Source organism: Arachis ipaensis, chromosome B1 (assembly GCF_059453495.1).
Source record: "Arachis ipaensis isolate K30076 ecotype BB chromosome B1, ASM5945349v1, whole genome shotgun sequence".
NCBI lineage: Eukaryota > Viridiplantae > Streptophyta > Magnoliopsida > Fabales > Fabaceae > Arachis > Arachis ipaensis.
The window spans coordinates 46,360,877-46,380,918 of NC_142436.1; the positions used below are offsets into that span (position 1 = coordinate 46,360,877).

Consider the following 20,042-nt stretch of genomic DNA (forward strand, 5'->3'; position numbering starts at 1 on the left):
ACCGTAACTTTAAAAAAATTTATATTCCCGTAATGTTCCGTAATATTATTATAGATAAAAATACTAGTTGTACATACTACAATAATGACACCTTACTTTTAAAAATAAAACTTCACCGACGCTATTTCATACTTACTCAACATATACATTATTTTAAAATCAAATTAATATCCTATAATATAAAACATATCAGATATAATACAAAAATAGAAAATAACATTACGTGCTTTTAAGAAATATAATATATTTTTTATTATAAGGAAATAATTTGGCACAAAAACCAGATGAACATAACAAGTTCAAACCAGTGAAAATATGACTTATTCACAAAATTCCACTAAACACATCTACCTTCCTATCCAACATCATAGTTGTTAGAACTGAACTGGTGATCGAACCGATTTGACTATTGGTTTGTTGGTTTATTAGTTCAACCGATAAGTTACTGGTGAAATCAGTCTTGTGTGCATCAAGAGTATAAAAAGTAAAAAAAAAAAATTGGTGATTTTTTGTTAAGTATATATTTTTTTGGTAATATATTTGTTACCAACCAATATTACTTTAAAAAAATCACAAAAAGAATATAAGCTTAGCAAAAAACACTAAATTTTAAAAATTATAACAACTTATTTTTCTGCTCATGTTTGCTTGAAAACGCATCTAAATTCAATCTTATGTATTTTCAGAGAAATACATACTTAATGTTAGATTTTTGCGTCATTATCTAACAGTAAAAGTGTATTTCTCAAAAAATACATTAGAGATTGAAATTTGATGTGATTTTTGGCAAGCATGCATACAAAAATGGGGTATTATTATCTTTAAAATTCGGTGATTTTTTGTTATGTATGTTTCTTTTGTAATTTTTTATTACCAACCAATAATACGTTTCAAAAATAAAAAAAATACATACTTAGCAAAAAACTCACCAAATATTAAGAATAACAGTATCTCATTTTTCTAATCATGCTTGCAAAAGCTCGCATAAAAAATCAATCTCTAACATATTTTTCGAAAATACAAATTCAATGTTATGCATTTTTTTGCATCTCTGAATTATTTAAAGGAATTTTTTTCGAAAGCGAAATTCGAGTACATCTTTGTCAGCGTTTAAATAATTCAAGGGCATTTTTGGAGGTTAACCCTAAGCAACTAACTACTAAGCATATGTTTAGATTGTGGTTTGTCAAACTGGAGTTCGAATAAAAGTGATTCTATAAAATTGATTTCAAGTAGAAGTAACTTTGTGTTAATATGATTTATGTTTGACAACTCTATACCAAAATTTATTTTGATAAAATAAATATTGTTTGGATAATATTAGTTAAAATCACTTTTAGATAGATAATTACTAAAGAGGACATGATATCAAATTATAATATTATTTTGTTATACATGTTCATTTTTTTAATAAGTTTTTTATATAGTATATTTTTAGTATGTTAAAATTTTTTACTATTGTTATTTATGGATAATTTTTTCTTTTAATTTAAATTACCTAATGAGATAAATAAATCACATTATAAAAAAATAATAATAAACATAATACACAAAAATCATAATTATAAAAGTGTATAATATTAAATAAAAAATTTATAAAAAAACAGATAAAAAATAATAAAAAAAAAGTCATGTAAAAAAAAACAATAAGAATTCCATAAATAATATAATAATATAAGGATAACATCGGTAAAAAAAAATGTTAAGTGTTAGTGGCTAAAAGTCCGCTAGTGAAACACAAAAACTAAGAATTTTTGCTTTTTGTAAACGTTGTCTCTAATGTAAAACACTTCTGCCTTCATGAAGAAAAAATTAGACAAACAAAAATTTAAAGCTTCCAAAAAGAAAAAACGTGCTTTTTGCCAAACACATCCTAAAACTCTTATTCACCTATTCCAACCATGATTTTTTTTTATGCCTCCACTAACGTTAACTTCTCTGTTTGGATGCTCGTGGAATTCACTTTTGATAAATCCAGCCTTTTTTTTTCGTTTGTGGCTCTAATGTTTTCAGACCTCTTTAAATTTTATTGGACATCAAAATTCAAACCAATCATACAAAAGCATAGTCTATGTGCATTTTTTCGACCCATCACCAAAAACAGTAAATTGCATCATTAAATTAACCACCTATTTTTATCTCAGTAATCTCACCCAGAACGCATTTTAAAAGACTGCACCTCACTGCTTGTGTCAGCCATTCTGCCTGCTCAGCAACAGCAACACCCCTGGTCTCCCTTACACATGTCCAAAGCATGCCAAGTTCATGTAAGATTCAGACATATAGATGTGTTCAACTAACCATACGATAGAATTTGCCCTCTTGAAGACCCTCAAATTCTATTTGATAACAATGTTACGCTTTGATCAACAAGAAGTCAACAGCAACAATAATAACCGTTAGTGTTTACAACTAATTTAAGATAAAAAATTTATATCACATGACACCTGTGAAAAAAAATTCAACTTTTCGATAAAATAAAAAAAAATTCACAATATTATTGTTTTTTGATATTTTAAAATATCAATAGAAATTAATTCAATTTAAATAGATCGGTTAGTTGCATTGGAAGTTTCAAATTATCACGTTGTCATTTATAATTTTAATTTTTGGAAGAAATAAATTTTTACTTATTCATATAAATAGTATATTTTATCTTTTATCTTTCAAAAAAATAATGAAAGTTTAAAATATGATTTGAGTCATATATTGCTATTTCTCCTGTTGAATTTTATTAACTAGAATAAACAGTAAATGATTTATCATGATATTAATTATTTCAATTTTATTCTTATACTATCTAAATTAAGTTAGGATAGACTGAATATCGATAATTTATATTTAATATTATTTATAATTTTATTTTTTATAAAATAAACTTTTACCTATAATAAGAGAAAAAAAAGAAGTAAAAATAACAATATTGTTTATCTGCTATTTCTATTTTTTTTAAATATAAACAAAACAATTGAAAATTTTATTTTTAGAAAATTGAAAAAAATAAAAAAATATAATCGTCCCTTCTCTCTCTCTTTTTCTCTCTCTCTCTCTCTCTTAAAATCAAGGTAGATCTGAGTCTAAACGTGAGGTTCAAACTTCTTTTGACGAAAGTTCCAACTTGTTCGCCGAAATGATAGGTTGACTGACGTCCTCTCCTAGACGGTGGTGTTGGTACTTACAAGAAATTTCGATATTTAAGTTAGCAAGAGTTTAAAGCATGTTTAAGTGAATTGGAATTGAGAAATACTTGATTTTGATGGGATATTTATAGAGGAAAATGATGACTTCGCCAACACTCATGAATTTCTCCACTAGTAATAATGGATAGTTTCTTCCACGATATTTAGGAAGTTATCCCACATTAGGAAAGTGATTGAATTGTTGATGATATTTGAACTAGTGGATGACAGAATCTGGCTTGCCATGTAAGTCGGGTCGGGTATAGTTTTGGGTACTCGTACCCCCGAGCAGGTTGGGTAGGTTAACCTATGTACCTTAGAAACTGATCTTTTTGGACCAGAATAGATTTGAGGCCCATTAATGATAGACTAACTCCTTTTGGGCTTTGACTTTAGTTGTTTGGGCCATATTATGAACAACTCCCTTGCTCGTGACCGAATTCATTGAAATCAGGTTTCGAGCAAGAAAACTCGTTGAACCATTGAAATTTGCTAATCTGTTGAGAGTAGGGGTGTTCGCGGTGCGATTTGGTTCGATTTTTTTTAGATAAAAATCATCCGATCCAATTGTTTAATTAAACTATGGTTTGGTTTGGTTTGATTTTTTTATCGAAGCCATCCGAACCAACCAAATCAATTAAAATCGGTTTGGTTTAGTTTGGTTTGTTCGGTTTTTTTAATCAATTAAAAAAATTACTACCATACTATTTCACAAAGTCATAACATTGAAATCGACAAACACAAATACACAATAGTTAGCAAAATCTTGATCCAATGAAATTCAACGACAAAAGGAATTCAAATACGACAATTAAAGAAGTTTAAAAGTTCAATAGTCAACCCAACTGAAAATAAATATAAATTTCCATCAAAAGATAGCCACGTTATGGTGTCTTCTCCAACAAAACAGTTAAACTTTTTTACGCAAACCAACCTGAAATCAAAAAGCAGTTACATAATAATAATAATAATAATAATAATAATAATAATAATAATAATAATAATAATAATAATAATAATAATAATAATAATAATAATAATATAGCACTAGTAGAAAAATATTCTAGTCTAGTTATACATTCTAATAATGAAGAGAACAATTCATACCATAACAAAATATACTCAATCAGACTCAACAATAGAATCTTCTTCATTATGATCAGGAGTGGGTGCAACTTCTACAAAATATATAAAACAAAAAACAATCATAACAAATAATATATATATAAATAAAAACTAGATTAAAAATAAAGAAAATTATAAATTGAAGCTTAACCATACCTAATTTCAACTTCTCCAATTCTTCAATGAGCTCCTCAAGAACAAGTTTTGGAGCCAATTTTGTGTACAAATTAATGCTTCAGCTGTCATCAGAGTTAGAGAACTCCTATTATTCAACACCCTTCCTCCAGTACTAAATGCTGATTCTGAAGCTACTCTAAAAACTGGCATGGCTAAGACGTCTCTTGCAATCTGTCCAAGAATTGTATATTTAGTGAAATTCACATTCCACCAATTTAGAATGTCAAATTGCATGCCACTCTTCTCTATGGCCTCCATAAGATATAAATCTACCTCATTCTTGTTAACACTCTGATGAGTGGATATTTTATACACTTTTTAGTACTATTTTCTTAGTGTTTTTAGTTATGTTTCATTGAGTTTTATCAAGTTTTAGTAGGTTTTAGTGAAAAAATCACTTTTTGGATGCTACTTTGAGTTTTTGTATTTTTCCATGATTTTAGGTAATTTTTTGGTGAATCTAGCAAGTTTTGGCAAAGTCTGATTCAGAGGCAAATAAAGGACTACAGATGCTGTCAACTCCTGACCTCCGTGCATTCTAACAAGCATATCTTGAGCTACAGAGGTCCAAATGACGCGCTCTCAATAGCGCTAGAAAGCTAACTTCTAGGACTTTCCAGAAATAATTTATGTAATAAACTACTTGTTAATATGTCAAGACCATTCAGATTAACGATGAGACCAATTAAAAATTTTCGAAAAAAAAAAATGACATTTAGTATTTTGAACAAATAATTAGAAAATAAAAACAGTATTTACTCTTGTTTTTTATTCTCGTTTTTTCCGATTATATTTGCGTGTTTTCAAAGAAAAGAATAGACGGAAAAGTTTAAAACGTAAAAAATACATTTTATTTTACTCTTTAAATGTTTCACTTTATGTTTCTTAATACTACTGTGACTTTTAAAAAAAAGAAACACTGAAACTCGTAAATACCCGTCTTTAATTCTAATCTTTACTTCCTTAACTAACTAAACAATGTGATGGTTTCATATGACAAGTTCTGTACTTTTCTTTGGAAATAACTGTCCAAAACGGGCGTTGAACGCCAAACTTATTATTTTTCTGGCGTTCAACGCCCTAAAAGGACCAAGGCCAGCGTTAAATGTACAAAACGGGTGATCAATGCCACCAAAGGAGCAAGGACGCACCAAAGAACCCTCTAGTGGACGTTTAACACCCACAACTCTAAGTTGGACGCCAAACTCAACCCAAACACTCACCAAAGTCGACCGAAAAAGCAGATTTTTGCACCCTAGCCTAGTTTTATTTCATCTTTGTAATTTTCAATTATTAGATTAGTATATATAGAACAAAGATCACCCTTGTTAGGGATTTTTTCACCTTTTGACATTTTACTATTAATTTTTGTAAACTATGAGCAACTAAACCTCCTAGGTTAAAAATAGGAGTTTTGCTCATTCCTATGGATTGATATGATTACTTTTCTACTTTAATACATGTTTGATTTCATTCTATGATGTATTGTCGTTCTTCATCTTTATGAATTGGGATGGAACGAGAGTATGACCCCTATTCTACATGAGCTCTTGTCATGCCTTAAGATGTAGTTTGAGAATGCATCACAGGTTCCAACATGTTATCTAGGCTGATTGGGGTACGTGACATAAAATTCTGTCAGTCAGGGGTAATTGAGGTCTCTATGGCGTTAATGATAGAACCCTGAGCATCACTCTCCGATCCAAAAGATCTGACCCTGTCTGTGGCGTTTTGAGTAGGATCACCAGAGATTGAATTGTGGAGCTTCACCCTCGTTCAGATTAAAGGACTATTAGCACTGGCTTTTGATTTGGATAAGAGGAGATTAATTAATTACCACTAGCCCCGGCTTTAATCACTCATTGTTAAAGTAGTCAGTAAGAAGTATTAATTCGGAAGAACAAGCATCTCCAAGGCCTTAACCGATTTCCTATCACTGTTTCCACATCAATTCAGTAATTCTTTTCTTATCATGTTTTATGCGTTTACCACAACAACCATCTTTTCTATTCGCCTGACTAAGATTTGCAAGATAACCATTGCTTGCTCAATCCGACAATCCTCGTGGGATTCGACCCTCACTCACCTGAGGTATTACTTGGACGACCCGGTGCACTTGCCGGTCAAGCTGTACAAAGTTCTGAATTTCGCGCATCAAGTTTTTTGCGCCGTTGCCAGGGATTGTTCGAGATTGACAAACTACCGGATTATCTTATTGCTTAGATCAGGTATCTTTTATTAGTTTTCTTTAATTGTGTTTCTTATTTTCTTTTTCGAAAACCTTTCAAAAACTTTTTATCTTTAATAATCTTTTTCTTTTGTTTGAGTCTTGTGTCAGTTTTTAAATTTAGTGTCCCTTTGATTTTTATTTCTTGTCTTGATTTTCGAAAATTGTTCTTGTTTTTCTTTCTTTATGTTCGAAACTTTCTTGGTAATTTTTCTTGTTTGATTTCAAAATTTTTATGTTTGGTGTCTTTTGGTATTTCTTTCTTTTAGAATTTTTGAAAATTAGTATCTTTGATTTCAAAATTTTTTAGTTTGGTGTTTGTTTAGTGTTTTCTTTTTCTTTTTAAATTTCAAAAAAAATTTAAAATTTTTCCTTCACATTTTCAAAAATTTTAATTTAAAATTTTCAAATCTTTATCTTATTTTTATTTAATTTCAAATTTTAAGTTTGATATTTTTTTGTTAGTAATTTTTAATTTTTAAAATCTTAGCTTTCCTAATCTTTTCAAATCTTTATCTTATCTTTCTTTTTAAATCTTAAAATTGAAGTATCTTATCTTTATTTTAAACTTAAAATTTTTAAAATTCTAACTTATATCTTTTAAACTTGAATTTCAAATCTTTAATTTTTCAAAATCTTATCTTTCTTAAGATTTTTTATCCTTTATCTTATATTTCAATTTTAAACCTTACCTATCTTATCTTCTTTTTGAAATTTAAAATTTTAATTTTTATCTTGTTAAATATTTACTTTCTTTTAAATTTGAATTTCAAAATCTTTATTTGACTTTTTCTTTCTATTTTTCAAAAATTGTCCTTTAATTTTCAAATCTTGTTAGTTAATTAGTTGTCCTAGCTTTTAATTTTCTTTTATTCCTCTTTATTATTTTGAAATTAAATAAATAAAATAAAAATAAACCAAAAATATTTTAATTTTAAAATCTCTTTCTTCTTAATTTTCGAATTCTCAAATATATCTATCTCCATTATTTCGAATTCTATCTCCTTTCTCTACCTTCTTTCTTCTTTTTTTTTCTAGGTATCTCATTGGAAGTTCTCTATACTCTAACATAGAAACTCCCACTCTTTTCTTTTCTTGGTTTGTTTCTTCTTGTTTATGAGCAGGAACAGGAATAAATAACCCCTCTTTAATCCTGATCCTGAACCTGAGAGGACCCTAAGGAGGCGTTTACAACAAGCTAAAGCTCAGCACTCTGGAGAAAACTTCACAGAGACTTTCGAACAAGAAGCTAAAAATACACACATGCCAGGCAATCCTAATGATGGAGGAGATGCAAGGAAGGTCCTTAATGACTATACTGCCCCCACTTCTGACTTCTATGGGCGCATCATCTCCAAACCTGCCATTGGTACAAATAACTTTGAGCTGAAGCCTTAACGGGTCACTCTAGTTAAACAGAACTGCCAGTTTCATGAACGTCTACAAGAAGATCCCAACAGATTCATCTCTGATTTCTTGTAGATTTGTGATACTGTCAAGACTAATGGAGTGGATCCAAAGGTTTACAAGCTCATGCTTTTCCCCTTTGCTGTAAGGGACAGAGCTAGGCTCTGGCTGGATTCTCAGCCTAAGAAAAACCTAGACTCTTGGGAGAAAGTGGTCAATGCATTCTTGACCAAGTTCTTTCCACCTTAGAAGCCGAGCAAACTTAGGGTGGAAGTTCAAATCTTCAGACAAAAAGAGGGTGAATCCCTCTATGAAGTTTGGGAGAGGTACAAGCAACTGATCAGAAGGTGTCCTCCTAACATGATCTCAGACTGGACCATACTAGATATCTTCTATGATGGCCTCTCTGAGATATCCAAGATGTCATTGGACCACTCTGCGGGTGGATCACTCCACTTGAAGAAGACGCCTGAAGAGGCACAGGAACTCATTGACATAGTTGCAAACAACCAATTTATATACACTTCTGAGAGGAACCTTGTGGACAATGGGGCAGCTCAGAAGACAGGAGTCCTGGAGGTAAACACTTTGAACGCTATCTTGGCTCAAAATAAAATCCTGACCCAGCAGGTCAACATGATTTCTCAGCATTTGACTGGAATGTAAGCTACAACTTTCAGCACTCAAGAGGCATCCAATGAAGGAGACGCCTATGACCCAGATCAACCCATGATGGAATAGGTCAATGAGTCTTATAGAAACACCTACAATACATCATAGAGGATCCATCCTAACTTTTCATGGAGGGATCAACAGAAGTCTCAGCAAGGCTTCAACAACAATCAAGGTGGAATGGACCAGAATAGGTTCAACAATAGACAATTCCCACATTCTCAGCCACAGATGGAGACTTCTAAGCAAAGCCTCTCTGACTTAGCTGCCATAGTCTCCAATCTCTCTAAGACCACCTATAGTTTCATGACAGAGACTAGGTCCTCCATTAGAAATCTGGAGGTGCAGATAAGTCAGCTAAGCAAGCGGATACCTGAGTCCTCTGCAAGTACTCTTCTAAGTAATATTGAAGTAAACCCAAGAAAAGAGTGCAAAGCCCTCGTTATAGAGGTTGACGCCGAATAAAATGAGAAACCATCTTTCTTTGGCCAAATAAAATGAACACCTTAAAAACAATTAAAGAAGAAAAAGATAAAATACCACAACATTTCATTTGATTTTTAATAATAGTTAAAATAAACAAACAGCATTACCCTGGATAAAATTTTTCTTACATTCCTATATTAAATTTCTTGAGCTTACGGATAAACTAAAATATGATCTTATTTTTTTCTATTTTTTTTCAATCATCAATTGCATTGCAGTAGTAATAAATGGCACGCTGACTAAGAATCTAGATACATATTCAAAACGGTGCCATAAATGTTTGGTACAGGGTACTCTTCTTTTTGTTGATTCACACGGGTTCACAAAGCTGCAACAATGATGACACAATTGCAACATCACTTTAGTAAAACATTTTCTAAAAAGTGATTCGCAAAAGAGATAGTAGGGACGTAATTTGATATTCTAAAGTTGTTTGGAGTTTTAGTGCTTTTTAATTAAAAGTAAGAGAAAAAACTTGTTTGGAGTTTTAGTGCTCCTTAATTAAAGAGAGAGAAAATCATCATTTAATTATTAAGGAGAGAGAAAAGAATCAACATTAAATTACTAAGGAGAGAAAAAAATTAGCATTAAATTTTATTTAGACTAAATTTTTTGTTTTAATTTAAATTTATTTTATTTTTAGATTGATATTAAATTATTATAAAATTATGACAAAAATAAAAATTTAAAAGAATTAAAAGGATATAATACTCTTATTATTTTAATTTTTTTATTTAAATAAACATATTGGTATTATTTTAAAATTAATACGAATAAATTTATTTAAAATTTATAAATTTTAAATAAATATATTCATCTTATTTTAAATAAATATTTTTTATTATTTTTTTAAAACAGTTAAACATGATCTTTAAATATCTCAACAAAAGAGATAGATATATGTAATCTTTTAAATTAATAATATTAGAGTGTATATCTGAAAAGATTAATAAATCTTACCTAAAAAATACAGTTAGAGATATTTTTTGCTTAAGATAATAAAAATAATACGAATACGTTTATTTTTATTAAATTAAATTATTAATTTAAATTATATCTATCTAAATTTTAAATAAAAAATTTTAAAAAATTTAAGATTTAAATATGTGAATAAAATTATATTAATAAAAAAATAAAATATACGAATACGATTCAAATTGCACAAAAATAGGAATAAGTTTGTCTGTGAACAAACTCATTATTTTTAAACAATAAAAGAAGATAGTATATTAAATAAATTTTATGAAATAAATTATAATTTTAAATAAATAATTAAAATAAATAAAATATAAAATTATTAATTAATTAAATTTTATTAACTAATTTAATAACTTATATATTAATAGAGCATATTAAATTTCTTATAGTAATTATAATTATCATTTATTAAAAATATATTTTACAAGTTGTAATTAATATGTTTGTAGCTTTTTAAAAAAATGTATTAATTGTTTATTGATTTTATCAATGTGCATTAAATGTTAATCTAAATTAACGCAAGGTGAATTGAGTTTTAAATTTTAATAATATTTTTTTTGTTAAAATTATATGGAGTTTCAAAACTCCAAACATCAAAGAAGTATTGTAACATTCATCGAGATAGTAGTATGACTATTAAAGCAAACATAAACAAACAAAATCACTTGTAATTAAAATGCGAAGAACAAAAACTTGATCTAAATGAGTAACAATATAATATATGCATGTATGTTTACATAGATATATAAATGTATATGCAATATGTCTGTTGTTGCAGCTTCTTGTATCTTGCATTCTCTTTTAGCAGGTAATCCACTTTAACTAACATACCACAATATAAAATCCACACAGAAATTTTAAGGACTAAATTATCATAAATTCATTATAATGTTACTCAAATTACTAAAAGGGAGAGAATTATCATCATACTGCAAAAGGAGGGAGACTCCACATACAAAAGAACTAAAAAAAGTAAAAATTAGAAAAATATCTTAAATTAAAAAAAAAACAAATAAATAAATTAAATAAATTTCTGATTTGAAATATAAAGCTAAAACATTGAAAAGAAACTATTAATTAAAATAAGGAAAGAATTAAAAAAAGTGAAATTAATTCATAGCAAGATTTTAAACTCACGGCAGACCACCAAATACTTTGATCATTTTAAAATATTTAAATTCAAACTTACCTGAGGAAAGAATGCTGTCTTGAGAGCCCAAGTGTAACGGGTATAGTGCCTTGCATGTCTCCCACTTGAAAGCCCCATGTCTCCTTCACTATCTGAAGTTCTGAACACACTGACAAAAGAAACAAAAATACAAATAGTTGGTAAGAAAAATGTAAAAAGGAAAAAGCTGTCAACTTTGAGGGTATCCGACATCATAAAAATAAGAATTGAAACCAAATTTATAAAAATTAGAGAGAAATGAAAGATGGATATTGATAAAATGTGAGTGTACCAATTGCTTGAGTTGGAGAGCAGCATGAACAATGCCCTTACCTCATCATCATTATGAACCTGAAACATCCTTAGAATTATTATTTTCAAAACTTTGACAAATAAAAATATAAAATTAAGTTAGGACAAAGTTCCTTAGAAAGGTATTTAACTAATTCTCTTTATGCAAATATTTCATATACTTTTGGAGGAATTTTCACTTATAACAGAAAGCACAGTCCCTTTCTTCTTCCCCCTTTCATCATTAACTTACTAGAAATTTTTCCTTGTCAGTCCTCAACTTCTATTCTCCCATTTCGTAAAATAAGCCGAAAGATTTATAAAAAGAGTCCCCTTCAACAATAAAAGTGAATTTGTCCTGGTAATTGTGCATTTGTGATAATGAAATGTATTACAAAGTAATACAAAACGTATGAAATTTAAGTATGAGAAGCAGTAATCATCTCAACGAAATCAATTAGAAATTGAACTTAAGTTTAAAACATATTCTTAGCAAAATTTAATTAGGATTTATCAAAACACTAAAAGGAGGGAAGATAAGGAAAATAATGAGAACATACAAAAAAAAAAGAGAGAAGCAAAAAGACTAATAAAAGAATCACAGAAACAGAAAAGCAGCGAATCAACACTGTGTTTCAAATTCCATAGGAGCTAGTCATTTTAAAAGATTTTGCCCCATTTCATTGTTTGAATAGAGCTAGTCATTTTAAATGATTTTGCTCCATTTCATTGCTTGAATTTGAACAAAACACCATTTCACTCAAGTTCAATAATTTCATTTATTTCCTTATCCGTTAAAGCAAATAAATTCTAGTCTAATATTACATTCTGAACAATTCAATTCATCTTATAAAACCTGTAAATAATAATAATAATAAATAAATAAATAATTTTTTTCCTCAAGCCAATATTTTACATAGAGCCTTCTATATTTTTTCCTCCCTTAATTTTTCTTACAGAAGCAGAAAAGTGTAACAAAGCTCTTAATTACCACTTACCAATATTGGAAAGTATGCTCAAAATGACTCAGCTCGCACTGCTTCGAAAGGGTAAGCCTGACCTGAACCAAAGAAATGCACAACACCACAACACAGTTTCACATTTCAACACAAAATTCACATTACAATTCACTAAAACCGTGGAAAAAACTAAAAAACAAAAGGGATAAAAGGAGAAAGTGATGAATGTGACGTATAGAAGAAGACTCACCATCATTTCCTGTTAGCAAGAGACTAACGTCGATCTCAGATCTGTTCCTGACTTCTTCCACCGTCCACATCGGTTGGCTTTTCAGTATGTCCCTCGTTGCTGTAAATCCCTCTTAGTCGGTGGTTGCAACCTCTTCCGGGATAGTATCTTGCTCTGGAATCACTCCGACCTATAAATTGGGAAGACTCTAATGATAATTTCCATCTCTAATAAAATGAAATCAGAAAAGAGAGAAAGGGGAATCAAAAACAAAAAGAGAAGAGTGAAAAAGGGCAAGGGTTTCAGGAGAAGAGAGAGTGATTGATGTGGGCGGAAATTGGCGAGTTAAGAATGATTATAAAATATGCGTTGCAAGTATAGTTCTCAACCAACCAGAAATCGCTTATCAATTTAGAAAGGTGTCATAGAAATTAAAATTGAAATACTGGGAGTATGAATCCCAGGTCGTCTCCCAACGAGTTGCAGAAAAGTGTGCTATTTTATTAATCAGATGTTTTCAAAAAGGTTTGAGTTGAATGGCAGAAAATTAAATTAGAGAATTTATATAAATTTAAATAAAAGCCTTGACTGAGAGTTGATCAGCTGGAAGCCCTATTCTTGTTGGAGTACTCTCAAGATTAATTGACAATTGAGGGTTATTATGTTTAGTTGTCCCTCACTAAGTAAGGAAAAGTTAAACAAGTTGGAATGCTGTTTCTATCCACAAGTTCCAATCCGCTCTTGGGAGGATTGGTGTTAGTGACTAGAGAGCAATCCAATAATAAACCCAATTACAATCTTTCTCTTGAGCATCCCAACTCAAGGGTTCCTTTCAATCAACTCCCTATCAAGTTAGGGAACTACTCGCTCATTGTAAATGTAAAATTCATAACATAAGAAAGGGAATTAAAGAAAGACATGATAAATAATGATCAAAAGATTAATTAAAAATAAAAGTAATTCTTGTATTAATAAATGCTAAAATAATCCAATAGTAAAATTAAGTAAATTAAGGAACATGAAAGAGTAAGAGACAAGTAAAGAGAACGAACTAGAATGTCGAAGTCTTGATGAGGCAATAACTCTTCTCAATATCCCAATGCAAAAACAATGAAAATAACAAATCCTAAAAACTATGAATGTGTAGAGAGAAAAAAACCTAGAGGAGAGGAAAACTAGATCTAAAAACTAAAACTATGCGAAATGAATGTTGTTTTTGGTTTCTGCATGTTCTCTGGCTCTAGTATGCTTTTCTGGGCCGAAAACTGGGTCAAAATAAGGCCCAAAATCGCCCCCAGCGATTCTGCAGATTATGCAGATCGCGCATGTCACGCGGACGCGTCATTCAGGCGGACGCGTCATTCGGCGTTTCGCTTTGCCACGCGGGCGCGTCGTCCACGCCTCCGCGTCACTTGTGCAGTTTCCAATTCGCGCGGCCGCGTCATCCATGCGGCCGCGTCATTACGATTTCCTCTCTTCCGCGCGGTCGTGTCATCCATGCGGCCGCATCGCTTCTCGCTGGTCATCTCCTCAATTTCTTGTGTTCCTTCCATTTTTTGCAAGCTTCCTTTCCAATCTCTAACTCATTCATGCCCTATAAAGCCTGAAACACTTAACACACAGATCACGGCATCGAATGGAATAAAGGAGAAATAAAATACATAATTAAAAGTCTCTAGGAAGCAAGTTTTCAATCATGCAATAACTTTAGGAAGGAATTAATAAATGCATGCTTATTTAATGAATAAGTGGGTAAAGATCATGATAAAACCGCATAATTAAACACAATATAAACCATAAAATAGTGGTTTATCAACCTCCCCACACTTAAACATTAGCATGTCCTCATGCTTAGTTGAAGGAGATAAAATGAATGAGTAAGAACATGTAAAACCCATGCAATGCAATGCAGCCTATATATGCGAATGCAACTATATGATTCTTGTCCACTTGATCTAAAGTAAATAAGCTCTTCAAAATAATTATAAATCAAATTCCACTAACCCAATTCTTATAAAGCAAGAGCAGATAAAAATGCAAGAAGATAGCTCATGAAAGCAGGGAACATAATATTTCAAGCATTGAACCCTCACTGACGTGTATGTACACTCCAGTCTCTCTAGTGTATAGGGTAATTACTCTATCCTTCTCTAATCATGCTTTCTAGTTTTTGTTCTTCTCCTAACCAATCAACAACATTTAATACACCAATGCAAACATCATGAGGTCTTTTCAAGGTTGTAATGGGGCCAAGGTGAGGGTAAGGATATATATATGACTAAGTAAGCTTATAAATTGAATCTTTAATTAACCCAAACTTTAACATAACCTATATATATTCTATATAACTTTTAAAATTCATACTTAGCTACCCAGAAATTTCCTTTCACATTCCATACTCATGTTTCAACCTTTTATTTTAATTTTATAATACATGCATTGACCCTTGAATTCTTAATTTAACATTGGGGTAATTTTGTCCCCTTATTTATTTTTTGAATATTTTTTTTAACATAAACATAAACATAAACATAGCTTATCAATGCACATAGATTTTTAATTCTTACAATTTCTCATGAGTAGGTATCCAAATTCCTAGTATATTATCATGACACATTCCCTTATTATCTTTTGCTTCCACAATTTTCCATACTTAAATAACACACACAATTCTATCTTAAGCTAACCAAAGATTCAATTTGAGATATATAATTATTTTTCCGCTTAAGGCTAGTAATGTGGTAGAATATAGAACAAATGGGATTTAAAGGCTCAAAGTGGCTAACAAAGGTAATTGAAAGGGTAGGCTTAATTTGGATAAGTAAGCTAAACAAATAATGGCCTTAATCATATGCAAACATATAAATATAATAAACATTGGACATATAGGATGAAACAAAATATAGATTACAATCATAGAGAAGTAAACACACAAGAATAAAATAATTATGGTTAAATAATGTAACCATTCATAAAGGCTCAAATCTCACAGGTTGTGTGTTCTTTAGCTCAAAAATCATGTTCCAAATACAACTTCAAGCAAATTTAACATAAAAGCTTTAATTAAAATTAGTGAAATTTTGTTCCAAAGATAAGGTCTTAGAAGAAACTTATTGTCTTTTTAATCAAGCAGAACATGCAGGCAACTAATCTATTACTATGCAATTGATCCTATTCTACAAAAGAAAAATCTAACTAAATATCCTAATTTATTGGTGCTAGGAAAGAGAAATTACCTCCGGAAGTCAGATACTGACCGACCTCCCCACACTTAAGGCTTTGCACCGTCCTCGGTGCCGTCTGTTAGGAACAAAGGTGGGTTGGTAGCAGTGTCTCCATCATCGGGGCCATTGTGGCTCCCTGTGCTGGTAAAGGAAGTGGAGTCCGGGGTATCTGAGTCCTTGAATTTTCCCATAATCAGCTCCTTGAGGTATGTGAATCGGCGCTTGTTACGACGCTCTCTCATCTTAGCTTTTTGTTCATGCCGATCCAACTTTTCAAGTATCTGATGGAGCAGTTGAGCTGTTGTAGGTGCCTGTGGTGTTGAAGAAGGAATATCTTCAACTGGTTCAGTAGGCTGGTTAAAAGTGGCTGCTGGAAGTCTAAGGTACTTCCCGTTGGGGACATACTGATCATCCCGTGGAAGCATGGCTTTGGTGTCCCCAGCTCTGTAGGAGACTCCGGCTGCTGAGACAAGATCTGAGACCAGGGCAGGAAAAGGTAAGTTGCCCGTGATTTGTACGTGTCCCATGGCATTCCGGATATGTCTTGGTAGATTCAGAGGTTGGTCTGTAAGGATGCACCATAGTAGAACGGCCATGTCCGCAGTGAAGGAGGACTCGTGAGTGCTCGGAAAGACGTAATGGGACATAATTTGTGCCCATACGTGAGCCTCCAAGGTAAGTGCTGAAGCCGAAATTCCCTTAGGGCGGGACGATGGTATCCGTAGATCCATCTACTGCCAAGTAGTGCGATAACTCTGAGAAAAAGATATGATAATTGGCAAATTAGGAAAACTGTGCGGCGCAAGTGACGCGGTCGCGTGGGGCACGCGATCGCGCGACTTGCGCTTAAACTGAATGACGCGATCGCATCGGTCACGCGGTCGCGTGACCCGTTTTATGCCATTGCCGCGAAGGCAGCCGCGCATTCGCACAACTCTCTGTTCAAAATCATTAAATGCCAAATTTTGGGTGACGCGATCGCATGGGGGATGCGATCGCGTGAGTGGTCAATTATTGGGGTTCGACGCGGACGCGTGGGGCACGCGATCACGTGAGAGGGACTGCGCGTCCAGCGCCAGTCTAGCACCACTCTAGCACAACTTTCGGGTGTGCACCACTTTGACGTCGAAATCCTGGTCACGCGGCCGCGTGGGGCACGCGGTCGCGTGGGAGGCCATTATTTCCATATGACGTGATCGCGTCGGCAACGTGGTCGCGTGGGACAATTTGTGCCATTGGCACGCCTCCAGCCACGCTCTCGCGTGACTCTCTGTTCAATTTATTATTCTCTCCCACACCTACGACGCGGACGCGTCAATGAGGCGGTCGCATCGTGTGAAGTTTTTTTTAAATAAAAGTATGGAAATGCAGATGCACGAAATGTACTAATGAAGAGAAGAGTTATTGAATAAGAAAACTAAAAATAAAGAAAAGAACGATCATACCATGGTGGGTTGTCTCCCACCTAGCACTTTGCTTTAACGTCCGTAAGTTGGACGCTCCACTAGCTCAGTCTTCGGCTATGTGGGGATCTTCCAAGAGGAAGATCTCAAGCTCCTTGTTTTTCTTCAGCTTCTCGCCATGGTACAGCTTTAAACGATGTCCATTAACTTTGATAAGTTAAGAGCTTGAAGGATGGCTTAGGTGATAAACTCCGTACGGTTTGGCCTTCTCTACTCTGTATGGACCTTCCCATTTGATCTCAACTTGCCTGGCATGAGCCTCAGTCGAGATTTGTAAAGGAGGACTAAATCCCCAGGTTGGAACTCTTTCCTCCTGATGTACTGATCATGTACAGCCTTCATCTTCTCCTTGTATAGTCTTGAGTTCTCATAAGCTTCTAGGCGAAGGCTTTCCCATTCTTGCAGTTGTAATCTCCTTTCAGCTCCGGCTTTTTCAATTCCCATGTTGCACTCCTTTACTGCCCAGAAGGCTTTGTGCTCTACTTCAACAGGGAGATGACAAACTTTTTCATAAACTAAGCGGAAAGGACTCATCCCAATGGATGTTTTGTATGCTGTTCTGTATGCCCAGAGTGCATCTTGTAGTCTGGTGCTCCAGTCTCTTCTATGAGGTTTGACTATCTTCTGCAAGATACACTTTATCTCCCTATTTAACACCTCGGCTTGCCCATTAGTCTGAGGATGGTAGGCTGTTGCAACTTTATGAATTATCCCATGCTTCTTCATTAGTCCTGTTAGTCTCCTGTTACAAAAATGGGTGCCTTGATCGCTCACGATTGCTCGTGGTGATCCAAAGCGACAAATAATATGGTTTCTCACAAAGGAAACAACAGTGTTAGCATCATCAGTGCGGGTAGGAATTGCTTCCACCCATTTGAAAACGTAATTCACAGCTAACAATATATAGAAATAACCATTAGAATTTGGAAATGGACCTATGAAGTCAATGCCCCAAACATAAAAAATTTCACAGAAAAGCATAATTTGTTGAGGCATCTCATCCTTCCTGGATATATTACCAAATTTATGGCATGGAAAACAAGATCTACAAAATTCAGCAGCGTCTCTAAAAAGAGTAGGCCACCAGAATCCACAGTCTAAGATTTTTCTAGCAGTTCGTTGAGGGCCAAAATGTCCTCCACTCTCAGATGAGTGACAGGCCTCTAAGATGGACTGGAATTCTGATTGAGGCACACACCGTCTAATTACCTGGTCAGCGCCACATCTCCATAAATATGGGTCATCCCATATATAATATTTAGACTCACTTTTTAGCTTGTCTCTTTGATGCTTAGAAAAGTTTGGAGGAAAAGTGCGGCTAACTAGATAATTAGTTACAGGTGCATACCAAGGGACTATCTCAGATACTGCTTGCAGGTTATCAAATGGGAAATTATCAGCTATAGAAGTGGAGTCATCTGTAATATGTTCAAGGCGACTCAAGTGGTCTGCCACTAAATTCTGGTTACCACTCCTGTCCTTAATTTCCAAATCAAATTCTTGTAATAGCAGTATCCAACGTATAAGCCTTGGTTTGGACTCCTTTTTAGCTAATAAATACTTTAGAGCTGCGTGGTCTGAATACACTACTACTTTAGTACCAAGTAAATAGGCTCGGAATTTATCCAGAGCAAAAACAATAGCAAGAAGTTCTTTCTCAGAAGTAGTGTAATTCGACTGAGTGGCATCTAAAGTTTTAGACGCGTAAGCAATAACAAAAGGATCCTTACCTTCATGCTGAGCCAGTGCTGCTCCTACGGCATGGTTGGAAGCATCACACATTATTTCAAATGATTGGCTCCAGTCTGGTCCTCTCACAATTGGGGCTTGAGTCAGTGCGGTCTTCAGCTTATCAAACGCTTGTTTGCAATTTTCACTGAACTCGAACTCAATATCTTTCTGCAGTAGCCTGGATAAGGGAAGTGCTACCTTACTGAAGTCCTTAATGAACCTCCTGTAAAAACCTGCATGGCCAAGGAAAGAACGGACCTCCCTCACAGAAGAGGGGTAAGGTAAACTAGAAATAACATCCACATTTGCTGGATCTACAGAAATGCCAGTGTTAGACACAACATGTCCTAGTACAATCCCTTGTTTAACCATAAAGTGACATTTTTCAAAATTTAATACCAGGTTTGTACTGACACATCTATCTAATACTTTAGATAATCCATCTAAGCAAAGGCTAAAGGAATCGCCGTATACACTAAAATCATCCATAAAAATCTCCATACAGCCTTCAATAAGATCAGAGAAAAGACTCATCATGCACCTTTGGAAAGTAGCTGGTGCATTGCATAAGCCAAAGGACATTCTCTTGTAAGAATAAGTCCCAAAAGGACATGTAAAAGTGGTATTTTCCTGATCCTCAGGAGCTATATGAATCTGGAAATAACCTGTGTAACCATCTAAAAAACAATAATGCGATTTACCTGACAGGAGATCCAGTATTTGATC

At 33.0% G+C, this 20,042-nt stretch overlaps 1 long non-coding RNA gene and 1 other non-coding gene across 2 annotated transcripts; both read right to left on the reverse strand.

Annotated features, from left to right (window-relative positions):
- Window positions 1–8,373: 8,373 nt before the first annotated feature.
- LOC148576441 (small nucleolar RNA R71) lies at window positions 8,374–8,482 on the reverse strand. Its single transcript, XR_015904304.1, has one exon. It is a non-coding gene; the product is annotated as a small nucleolar RNA R71 (small nucleolar RNA).
- A 2,958-nt stretch (window positions 8,483–11,440) lies between these two features.
- LOC148576442 (uncharacterized) lies at window positions 11,441–12,751 on the reverse strand. Its single transcript, XR_015902174.1, has 3 exons — window positions 12,709–12,751; window positions 11,712–11,770; window positions 11,441–11,549 (listed from the first exon to the last, which is right to left on the reverse strand). It is a non-coding gene; the product is annotated as an uncharacterized LOC148576442 (long non-coding RNA).
- Window positions 12,752–20,042: the final 7,291 nt, after the last annotated feature.